Source organism: Rhyacophila brunnea, unplaced genomic scaffold (genome assembly GCF_057557595.1).
Source record: "Rhyacophila brunnea isolate RB1 unplaced genomic scaffold, BYU_Rbru_1.0 scaffold_13, whole genome shotgun sequence".
Taxonomy (NCBI): domain Eukaryota; kingdom Metazoa; phylum Arthropoda; class Insecta; order Trichoptera; family Rhyacophilidae; genus Rhyacophila; species Rhyacophila brunnea.
In genome coordinates, this window is record NW_028232785.1 from 2,090,121 (window position 1) to 2,101,565 (window position 11,445).

An 11,445-nucleotide genomic window follows, 5' to 3' on the forward strand; every position below is an offset into this window, starting at 1 on the left:
ATTTATTTTTGAATTAACATTTAGTATTCTTCTAGAGGTTTATAGCAATTGGTTTGGCCGACATAATTTTCGAGTATGGACAAGTTTCCTTCAATTATATTCATAATATTATTTAGTTTTATTTCAAATTAATGTATACTAATTACTGATATTGACAATTCTAATATTATGGTAGATTAGTACCCAATGTTTGCAATAAATATGCTTGATGTCATTATATTTTTAAATACTTGTTCTTATTAGACAACGACAGACACCATGTCCATATTGCAGAGTGTAAGAGCTGAGAACTCTCGAGTGTGTGGTCGAGCTTCACACGTATTGTCAGTCGTGCTAAAAATATTCTTGGTTTTATAACAAACGTAATATTTTATTTTTCAGAATATTGTTTCAGACCCGACATCAATAACATTGAAAAGAGATACTCAGCTACTTGACATCAAGACTGAGTCTATTGAAGACGTAAAATATCCATTCAATTATGAAGCTCAGCAACAGGGTTGTTCTTATTCGGAGAGAGTGAATCGGGTAGGTAGTTTTATTTTAAATACTGATAGAAATACTGATCGTGTGAAAACTGTAAGAGATGGAATGAACAGACAAATGTCAATACCTACATAAATAATCATATATGCTATTTATTTACCAACAGTCTTGATTCTACAACGCAAAAAAATGAAAGCCGATGTTTTATTAATAGAAACAAAATGAACATCTTGACCAACGTTGAATGTCTCAATACGTAAATATTTTGTTCGCTATGGTTTTTACTGCCATGGTTCTGGCCATACTGAATCCCATGTACAATAGACGTACCCATCCCTCAGTTGATAACCTTTCCATGCAACATTCAGTTCCTACTTTCACCTAACGTATGTTTCTTCATGCGGTGGGTGCAAACGAAATAAAGGCCCGCACAAGATGCCTTTTCTAGAACAATCTCCCATTAGATTTCCCAATACCGTAAGTAGGGTGCACCCTTATCAAAAAACCGATTTTTTTTATTTTAAAATGTAGTTATAAATAAATTATTGTTGTTTCAGAAGGCCACTAAACAATCTGATATTAATTTTCAGGGAGTTGATTTTAAAGAAGAGTATGTTGAAGACACAATAAGCCAAAGCATTCATGAGGTTCCAGAACCCGGTTGCTCTTATTCGGAATTCACACCAGTAAATCAGGTAGGTACACAATATTCTAAAAAAGTTGAACATGCGTTACGTTCTGAAACGGAGAAGTTTATGTCAGAGGGTTTGTTTCCACTTTGAAATCACACAACGGGGCAAGCGAATATAAGTAATAGTTTTCTTTTCATAAGAAATATTATAACGAGATATGTAGATGATATTCTTACTACCACAATTATTGTTACAAATTATGTAAGAATTGTCAATATGTCACGAGTGCTTTGATATTAGGAATGGTATACTGTTTTTTTTTTTGGCTGAGAAAACGCAGATGTGCGCGGGTATAATTGCACCTGCACATATTCATTTTCAATTTGTTCACTATGTTATAAAAAGTTACATTGAAATCTTCAATGCATAAAAATATAAACACTTATATTATGTTATCGTCATAAGATTAGACTTATATGATTTTTTTTATTTATACAATTGATATAATCAATGCCTACCAGTAAAGCAATTAATTACACAATATTCCAATATATTGTAAACAATATTGTTAATGTTACTTGCACTCAGGAAGAAGTACTAGTCTGCTGTTAAAAATATGTAGGTGGTCACCGAATATAGGTACATAGGATAAGGATTTTTTGATGAACATAGATAGAAGACTGGTGTCTTATTATGAATCTCCATAAAGTCTAGTGAATTCAGTATGTGGCCAGATTCCCTATAAGTGTTATTTTTAGGGTTAACGCATACCTGCCATATATATCTAAAGAAGATAATATGTTGTGTTGGGAACATAAGCAATCTTCTGACATAATATATTAAGGATCCATGAGTATTTACTTGAACTAAACATACTGATATATCTTACCAATACACCATTTCATTCTGTAAAAAGGTTCCTACATATCGGTAAGATGTTTGATTTTTAAATCTTATTTTCTGATATACCTATGTTGTTTGTCACCCTTTTAATGGAATATACTCCACGTTATTTTAGTTGATTCCTGCAACCACTGCCATGACATATTCCGCTAGTCTCGGATTGCCAGAGAGGATCGTAGAAGTACAAGAGCCATACGATGAAGTACAGATTGACTATCAAGACATTAAAAAAGAATTGGGGCTATATGAAACGATTACTAATTTAGTCAGTCGCAGTGCTAAACGTAAGCAAATACAATCTAACGTCACAGATTCCGATTCATTAGAGGCCGTTATAAGGTTAGAAAAAAAATCGTTTTATAACGAAAATTTTGTGTGCAGTTTTTGTTTTGATATTTTTACATCGCTATCTCTATTACAGCTTCACAAAGCTTGTCATAAAAAAATATTTGCGGAGAAAACGGGTAATTACTTTAGCCGTCGATCTAATGCGATGAAACTACAGAAAATGACTCATTCTGGTGAAAAGCCATTTAAATGTGATCAATGCGGTTTCTCTTGTATACTATCTGGTGATATGAAAATACACAGAAGGAGACATTCTGGAGAAAAACCTTTCAAATGTGATCAATGTAATTACTCATGTATTAGATCTGGTGAAATGATATTACACAAAATGGTACATTCTGGTGAAAAGCCATACAAGTGTGACCAGTGTGATTACTCGTGTATAAAATCTAGTGGGCTGAAAATGCACAAAATGACTCATTCTGGTGAATATCCATTTAAATGCGACGATTGTAATTACACTTGTCTACGATCTGGTGCTATGAAAATACACAAAATGATTCATTCTGGTGAAAAGCCATTTAAATGTAACCAATGTAATTACTCTTCTATACAATCTAGCTATATGAAATTACACAAAATGGTACACTCTGGTGAAAAACCTTTTAAATGTGATCAATGTAATTACTCATGTGTAAGATCTAACAGAATGAAATCGCACAAAATGGTGCACTCTGGTGAAAAGCCATTGAAATGTAACCAATGTGATTACTCTTGTATACAATTTAATGATATGAAAACACACAAAATGGTACACTCTGGTGAAAAGCCATTTAAATGTGACCAATGTAATTACTGTTCTAGAACATCTGGTAGCGTGAAAAAACACAAAATGTCTCATTCTGCTGAAAACTATGTAAGTGTCCCCAATGTAATTACACATCTATAAAATCGGATTCGAAGAAAAAACACAGAATGACTCATTATGGTGTATAGATATTTCGATGTTGTCAGTGTTATTCATATTGTGCACGTTCGGAAAACATGAAACTACAAAAAAGTTATTCATTCTGGTGAAACGCAATTAGAAGTGATCAATGTATTCACTCATTTACTTATAGTTTTATAAAATTACAAAATGACTCATTCTCCTTCGACCTCGTCAACATTGACAGCACATCACTCAACTTTTGTTAATTAATTTTAAAAATTATTTTTAATTATATATTATTTTTTTAAGCATTATCAGGCATGGGTCCTTAGCACCTATCTAGTGTTCTAGCCTGCACGTTTTAGGCGCCGATTTGAGATATCCCTAGTTCTGTGCTAGCTCAGGGTATTGGTTGAACTGAGGATTCACAAATATAAATTAAATAAAAGTCTTTTTCTTTTGGTGATCATGTGGCTTTGTATTTTCAATGGTTATTTTTTTTTACAAAAAAAGAAACTTATGTTAAACAGTGACATAGGTATTTATTATTAATATTTCTATAGTTCCTTAAATAACTATGTCTTAATATCACTTATATTCTAATTATAATGGCCGATATTAGTTTTATTTTTGGCGCGAGAGTTCGCGGATTCAATTCCGCTCGGGACTACGTTTTATTTTCGTTAATTTTTTTTTTTGAACTGCTGCCTGATAATTCGGCGTGCACAGTTATGCAAAAGATATCTCATGCTATATCTCTTTCACTCTTGCATATTTTACTTCCATCTCTTTGATACTAATAAAAAAAATCTTACATAGACTTACAAGCTATTCCTATTAAAAAATATTTACAATTTTAATGCTATGAAACTTAATATTATACTTATAGCTATTGGTTTGAAATTTTATATCTACGTACATATTATTATAATTAGTATTCCTAATCTAACATTTTTGTTTTTATCCAGATAGCCAAGTTATACGTCATAAGTCTTTCCTATTCTGTTAATTGACTAAGTGGCCAAGCTGCACTTTTAGGCCTAAAAAACTTTATTCCGGCTCCCCATTGAAGACGGGAAATCCAGGAGCAAGTCAATATCTATGGAAAAATATTGTGAAAATTATTCTTAAGGGGGACATGCTCGTCCAAGGTCAAAATTGAGTTTTTATTGAATTTTCAAACCATGATCCTGGATACTCCTTAAACGTTGTAGATAATCTATTTATATAATTTTGAAGCCTTATTATCCTTTATAGTTATTTTAAACATTTGATGACTGCATAAAGTATTTTTGTTACATAAAATATTATTCTTTTGAACCTCTCGCTCATTAGAGAGTTTAGAATATAGTCATATTTCGGTACGTAACTGTGCAGTGGTGTTAAGATTTTTTACATTTATTAATTTTTAAACGCATTTATAAAACCATTAGTATAATTTATTAAGAGATAATTTTTGTAAAATATTCACGATAAAAAATTATATTGATAATCTGTGATCCCAAATTTGACAAGAATTAGGCATTTTATTATTCAAAAAATCGGCAAGATTAACACATTTGAAGATGATTCTAAAGATACTAATTATAATCTATGTCTTTGACCATTCAAGTGTGATAAACATCTTATGAATAATGATTGCTTTATAATAATTATTGACCTAAGAATAAGGTAGTGTTTTTTTGAAATACGCCATTTCTTTTGTCATTCCCCAGTAGTTAAGCTACAACATACGGCCGTAGCCATAAATTGACAAACTATAATTGAAGTAGGGTAGGTATGTATAGAAACACAAAATTTATCATATCTTTTTTTAAGCCGAAAAGGGATGCCTGCACACCTTTTTTTTTAGAATTATTAATAACCATGTCCTTGCTTTTTCGTACAAGGTGGTTTTTAGTAATTTTGAACAATCACAAACACCCAGGCTTTCAGAGAAACACACAAATATTGTGTGTCCTGACCAGGAATCGAACCCAGGAACTCTCGGGTAGAAGGCAAGCGCCTTACGCACTGCACTACGAGAGCCGCTTGCCTGTAAACTTTGCACACTATTCTAGATGATGTCGTAAGATGAGCAGGCTGCTAAAATGGTATTGTTACAACATCATAATGCTGAAAGAGGATGTGTCGACTGGAAAAAGAGCGAGATGCCTACATTGTTAGCTGCAACGTCAGCAGACATTGAAATGAGCTGTTTCGATTTACAGGCAGTTCTGTCGACACCAACAAGTAACGTATCGGAGTTATCTTATAAATGAAAGGAGTCGTTATATTATTTCACCGTTTTTAATGTAATGTAAAAAATTAGGTTCTGCTTTACATGGCATGAAGGAATAGCCGATAGAGAGGCTACCTATTGACATCTGTAGCTGCATGTTTTGTATTTAAAAACATACTTGCGAGTAAAAAGACAGTATAGTTATGTTCTAACATAGCGACGATTGCGTGTTGCAGAACAAAAACAAATATTTATTGTCTCTATAAGTAGGTGCTAGGTGGTAGTCGTCGCTTAAGCCATGGTGGCCGCGTGGCTTAAGCGTTGGACTATCACGCCGTGGGTCCCAGGTTCGAATCCTGGGTCTGGTAAATACACATAATATTGTTTTCCAATTTGTGTATGAGTCAGGGTATGGACCTAATAGGTTGAGCAAGTGGCCGACATCCATTTCTCGTAAAAACAAAATCTGTTAATACAAACCTCTACTCTGTGGAGGCCCATACAATCCTATTAGGATCGGACATGGTCGTAAGAAAAATAAGTAGGTAGGTACGTCTTATAGTGTTTAGAGACATTAAAATAAATATTGAAAAAATTGTCGGCCGCCTGGTCACTACGCACCATGTGCGTCTTTAGCGTCCGATGACTTGGTAAAAAGGAGTTTGATTGTTTTGTAAATGAATGATTATTATGTATCTTTTATACACGTTTTTGTGTTATTAATCTTAAAGTTCAATGGTTTTTATTGTACATTTTATTTTATGTTCTGATGATAACTGGCTTAAGCGTAAGCTTTTGCAAATATTTGTTTTCTAACTGTTATTTGTGGTTTATTATTTATCGTGTAGGTACCTATCATAATCTAGCGAGAATAATTTTTAAAGCAATGAATATAAATTGAGCCTGATGTCGTGCTATTATAATATTATTTTTATATAACAATAATTATTGCCACCAAAAAGATTTCTTTTGTAATGTATTCATCTTTTGTTAGTTTTATGGTGTTTCTCTTTTGTTTATGTTTTGTCCAAATCTCATGTTATCCACAAATCATTTCTCGTCTAGTAAAGTTGTCGTGTGATTGACATGTTTCTAATTTATTAAAAGTACCTACCGTGAAAACAAGTGCCGGAATGCCGTTCCACCGCATTACTTGATAATAAGCCATGCCACTACCTATCTATAATTTATAATTACAAGCCATTAAAATTGGCCTCACGCTACCCATAACAACATTTATATCGTGAAACGCTCATTTAGCACGCTGAGGATATGGACAATGTCAACTATGTGCGATGTTCGACTATCCGGCTTGTGTATGATGAGTTTACATAGAAAAAGAAATATTATGGACAACGAAGAAGCAGATAATAATATACACAAACTCGCAGAGATTGCATTAAAATTATTATTTAATAAATGAAATATGTAGGTATACTTAAAATATTCTAAAAACTGTTTTAATTAAATTTGTTTTTTTACTCTTAAAATGATTTTTTAATGTGTAGAACTTGCTCCAATAAGTACTTTGTAATATTTATATATTATTCAATAATTATTATTAGGTGTATAAAAACAAATCTGAACCAAAGGTGGTGCACTTGCACCATGCTGCCGGCGCCCATGGCTGTGTAACCCTGTTGTTTAAGAAGGCCCGATCTATGTGTGATTGAACTGACTGGGTCCAATCGGGAGTGGCTCTCGTGGTGCAGTGGGTAAGGCGCTGGCCTTCCACCCGAGAGTTCTGGGTTCGATTCCCGGTCATGACAAAAACATTTATGTGTTTTTCCCAAAGCCTGGGTGTTTGTGATTGTTCAAAATTAATAACAACCACCTTATGCGAAAAAGCAAAAACATGGTTATTAATAATCCAAAAAAAAAAAATTAAAAAATCGGGCTTGTCTTTGCGGGTGGCGTAGCAAACATAAAATAAGTAACCATAACAGAAAAATTTGTTTTTAAATTGAATCGTACACATGGTTATGGAAAATTTAAACTTTAAGCCTTTGAACAGTAAAGTCATACATTACGTCGAACAAAATTTCGACCCCAGTAGGTATTGAAAAACTTCGTCGATTAGTTTCTAATAAATAACGAGTTACCAAGCTCCAGAAACCATAATTGGGCGTAGTGTGTTTTATGTGACAATCACTAATTGATGAATGTAATATATATTTTCAAGCCTGCTCCAGATCAAGGACATCCAAATATGAACAGTGCCTCCTATCATCGCCGGGACACAAAAATAGATGGACAATAAAATTGTATTAGATCATGTTCAATATTTGGAAAGAATTTTGACATTTACAACTTTCAAGCAGTTCGTGTACAATTTTCACCTATAATTTATGACAATTGCTGTATCCTAGTTTGGGCCAGTTATGACTAAAAATTTACGAGCAGTTTATTAAAATAAAATAAGACAAATAATTGTAGACGCGATTTTTAATACAAAAATGTAAGGAAACACCTTGTAAAATAGCAATCTTCTTATCGTACCACCTCTAGCGGAGGTCGGCCACCATTAAGGCGATCTTAGGTCTGTCGTGTGCTACCCGGAACAGTACAGTGGAGCTGCACTCACACCAATCACGGAGGTTCTTAAGCCACGAAATGCGGCGCCGTCCTCTGCTACGCTAACCATTGATTTTTCCTTGAATGACAAGTAAGGAATGCTGTACTTTTGTCCTCTCATAATGAGGCCGAGGTACTGTAGTTTTCTGGTTTTGATACTACGCAGAACTTCTCGGTCCTTCCCCATTCGATTGACAACTTCAACATTTGTCACCCGGTCAGTCCAACGAATTGTGACAGCCTTGACAGACAGATACAGCCACATCTCGAATGCTTCAAGTCTCCGTGACATATCTTGGTTTTACGACCATACTCCATACCATAGAAAAGAATTAAGAGAAAAAATAACAAAACACCATACGCAGTGTCAGACCTAGTCTGATTGCTTAGAGGCGACTCATTTTGAGGAAGGCACTCCTTGCGATCCCAAATCTAGTTTTTATTTTCTAAGACTGGTCCCATTTCTCATTAAACCTTGTACCTAAATATCTATAATGGGTCGCACGTTTGATTGGTTCGCTGTAAATGAGAAATTTGTGATGGTGTCTGGCGACGCTAATTTTTATACTAGTAATGATTTTGTTCTCTTGAGGTTCAATAGGTAATGAAATGAAGATAAACGTTGTGTCGTTATTAAAAGGAAAAAAAACGAAAATGAAATATTATTAACCTACATTAAATAATCTTTATTTTGTACTTAATTCAGTTTTTATTTAATTTTTGGTGGAAAAAATATTTTGTTAGAAACAATCGATATCATTGATTGAGGCTTTCTACATCGAATATGATGTAATTATTAGAAGCTATTCTATTTCTGATAGGTATCTACTTTTCCACAGAAACCAATATATCTCGTGGGGCAAGGGATTGAGTGTCTAGATACATTAATATGTACCTATGCTAGAAAATAATCAAGGTGATCCTGTATAAAGAACATACACATAAAGCACAAATAAATTTCATGTTGCAATTACTTCATCTGTAACGTAGTAAAAAAGAGGGATTGGAGTGGGTAGGATTTATATGAATAAGGACGGTAGGATTGTATGAATATGAGTAGGATAGGAATTATGAAGGAAGGATGGGAAGCTGCGCCTGGGTTATAGGGAGCGTGGATTTAGTTGAGGACCTGGAGAGGATAGGAAGGGAAAGAATGCGGCAGAGCATGAGACACGGGGACAGGATCGTGAGAGCTTGACATACCCCTAAGCCTGAGTTACCTGTCGGACTGCATTTGTCATTCGGTATCCGCTATAATTAAGAATACAAGAAGATAATTTGAACGCCACTCTATGAAGTGCGTAGAGACAATTAATGGATAATAAACAAAACGCGGGTAATAGATTTTAACAGATGTATAATTTAATATAAGATATTAAACAAGCAGGCAAGTAATAAAGTATAAAAATGGTTGTGTGATTAGTTAAGAACGAGCACCTGCTATAAAATGATTAGTTAACGATACTTCAAATAGAAAAGTTAGTTCGGTGGACCGTTTCGTAAATAAATTAATGAAAATACCAGATTAAAATACTCTCGGTTTAGAAGCCATCGACATTCGCTTTGGGCCCATCTTCCGTCCAAAGCAGAACTGAGCGTGATTCTCTATCGCGGGACGTCTGGGTTTGATGGCCATGTTCATCGGCGGAACATCGGAGTCCGTGGGAGATGCTCTTCTATCGGATGCCAGAGACTGAGAGCCATTTTCATCGGCGGGACAACGGGGTCCGCGGGAGATGTTCTTCGGTTGGATGCAAGAGACTGAAAGAGCGTGTTGCTCCGACTTCAAGGTAAAAAGTGTGCCCGCTTGGCGCCGGAAATATTCCAACGAATCTTTTTCGAACTTTTCGACGCGCGCATGCGTCCTTATGCTTCCTTTTCGTGGAGTTGCCAGCATAAGAGTGTGGCCATGTAATAACATGACACATCATAACATGAAAACGAGACATTCCAACTTTAGGCAAAAACTACACGATTATTTATTTTATTTATTTAAGTACTATAGGTTCATAAGTATTCTACCCTCATACACCTTGTTTGAGAAGCAGCTATCGTTTTTCTTTTAAAATAATTATATAAATAGGGCACTGCACTGAATTATCTGTAGAAATCATTTCAGAAAAGGGTGCAGATTGTTTTTTTTTGTATAATTACAAAAAGACTTAAACTTGAATAAAATATATCGGAAACTAATAGCATTGCTTATAATAAACATAATCATTACTTACTGATCTAAGTACTTATGTTATACCGATAACAGATTCGAATCAACATACTTCTTAATTTGAGAGTAAACGATCATCTAAATTCTAAATAAATAGCTGTATGTACGCCTACATTACATGTGATTTTTTTGTGATTAAAATATATGGGTTATAGCAATATTTGTCACAGTAGTATTTTTTTTTGCTAGAATATAACGATTTGTGAGATTTAAGCCTATTAGATCGGACACATGAGAAAATTAACTGATCTCTAATCAGAATACGACGCTTTGTGTCTTTTCAGCTGCATAGATTGTACACACGAATAATCACATTGATTACATTTAAATGGCTTTTGACTAGAAAGAGTTTTTTTGTGCATTTTCATCCTACCTTATTTTATACAAGAGTAATCACATTGGTCAAATTTAATTGGTTTTTTGGCTGAATGAGTCATTTTGTGTATTTTTATTGCACTGGATATGCTACAATAATAATCATAATGGTCAATTTTAAATGGATTTTCACCAGAATGTCTAATTTAAGTAATTTCTACTTACTAGATGTTCTACAAGAGTTTTTACAATGGTCACAATTAAGTACCATATCTAATGCATGTATAACTAAACTTTCAACATTTAAAAGGCTTTTCACCAGAATGGGTCATATTGTGTGTTTCAACTACTGGATCGAATACATGAGTAATTACATTGGTCACATTTTAATGGCTTTTTACCAGAATGATCATTTTGTGTATTTTGATTGCCCCAGATTGTATTCGAGAGTTATCACAATGGTCACAAGAAAATAGCTTTTTCCCAGAATTTCATTTTATTGAATTTCATGCCACCACACGTAGACTAATAACATTGGTCATATTTAATTGGCTTCTCGCCAGAAATTTAGTTAGGTTTTTAATTTCATCTTACCGGATGTTTTAGAAAATTAATTACATTGGTCATATTTAAATGGTTTTTCATCAGAATGAGTCATTTTGTGTAATTTCATGATGCCAGATTCGATACACGAGTAATTACATTGGTCACATTTAATTAGCTTGTCACCAGAATGAGTCATTTTGTGCTTTTTCATTGGACCAGATTGTATACAAGAATAATCACAATGGTTACATTTAAATGGCTTTTCACCAGAATGAGTCATTTTGTGTAATTTCATAGCACTAGATTGTTTACAAGAGTAATTACA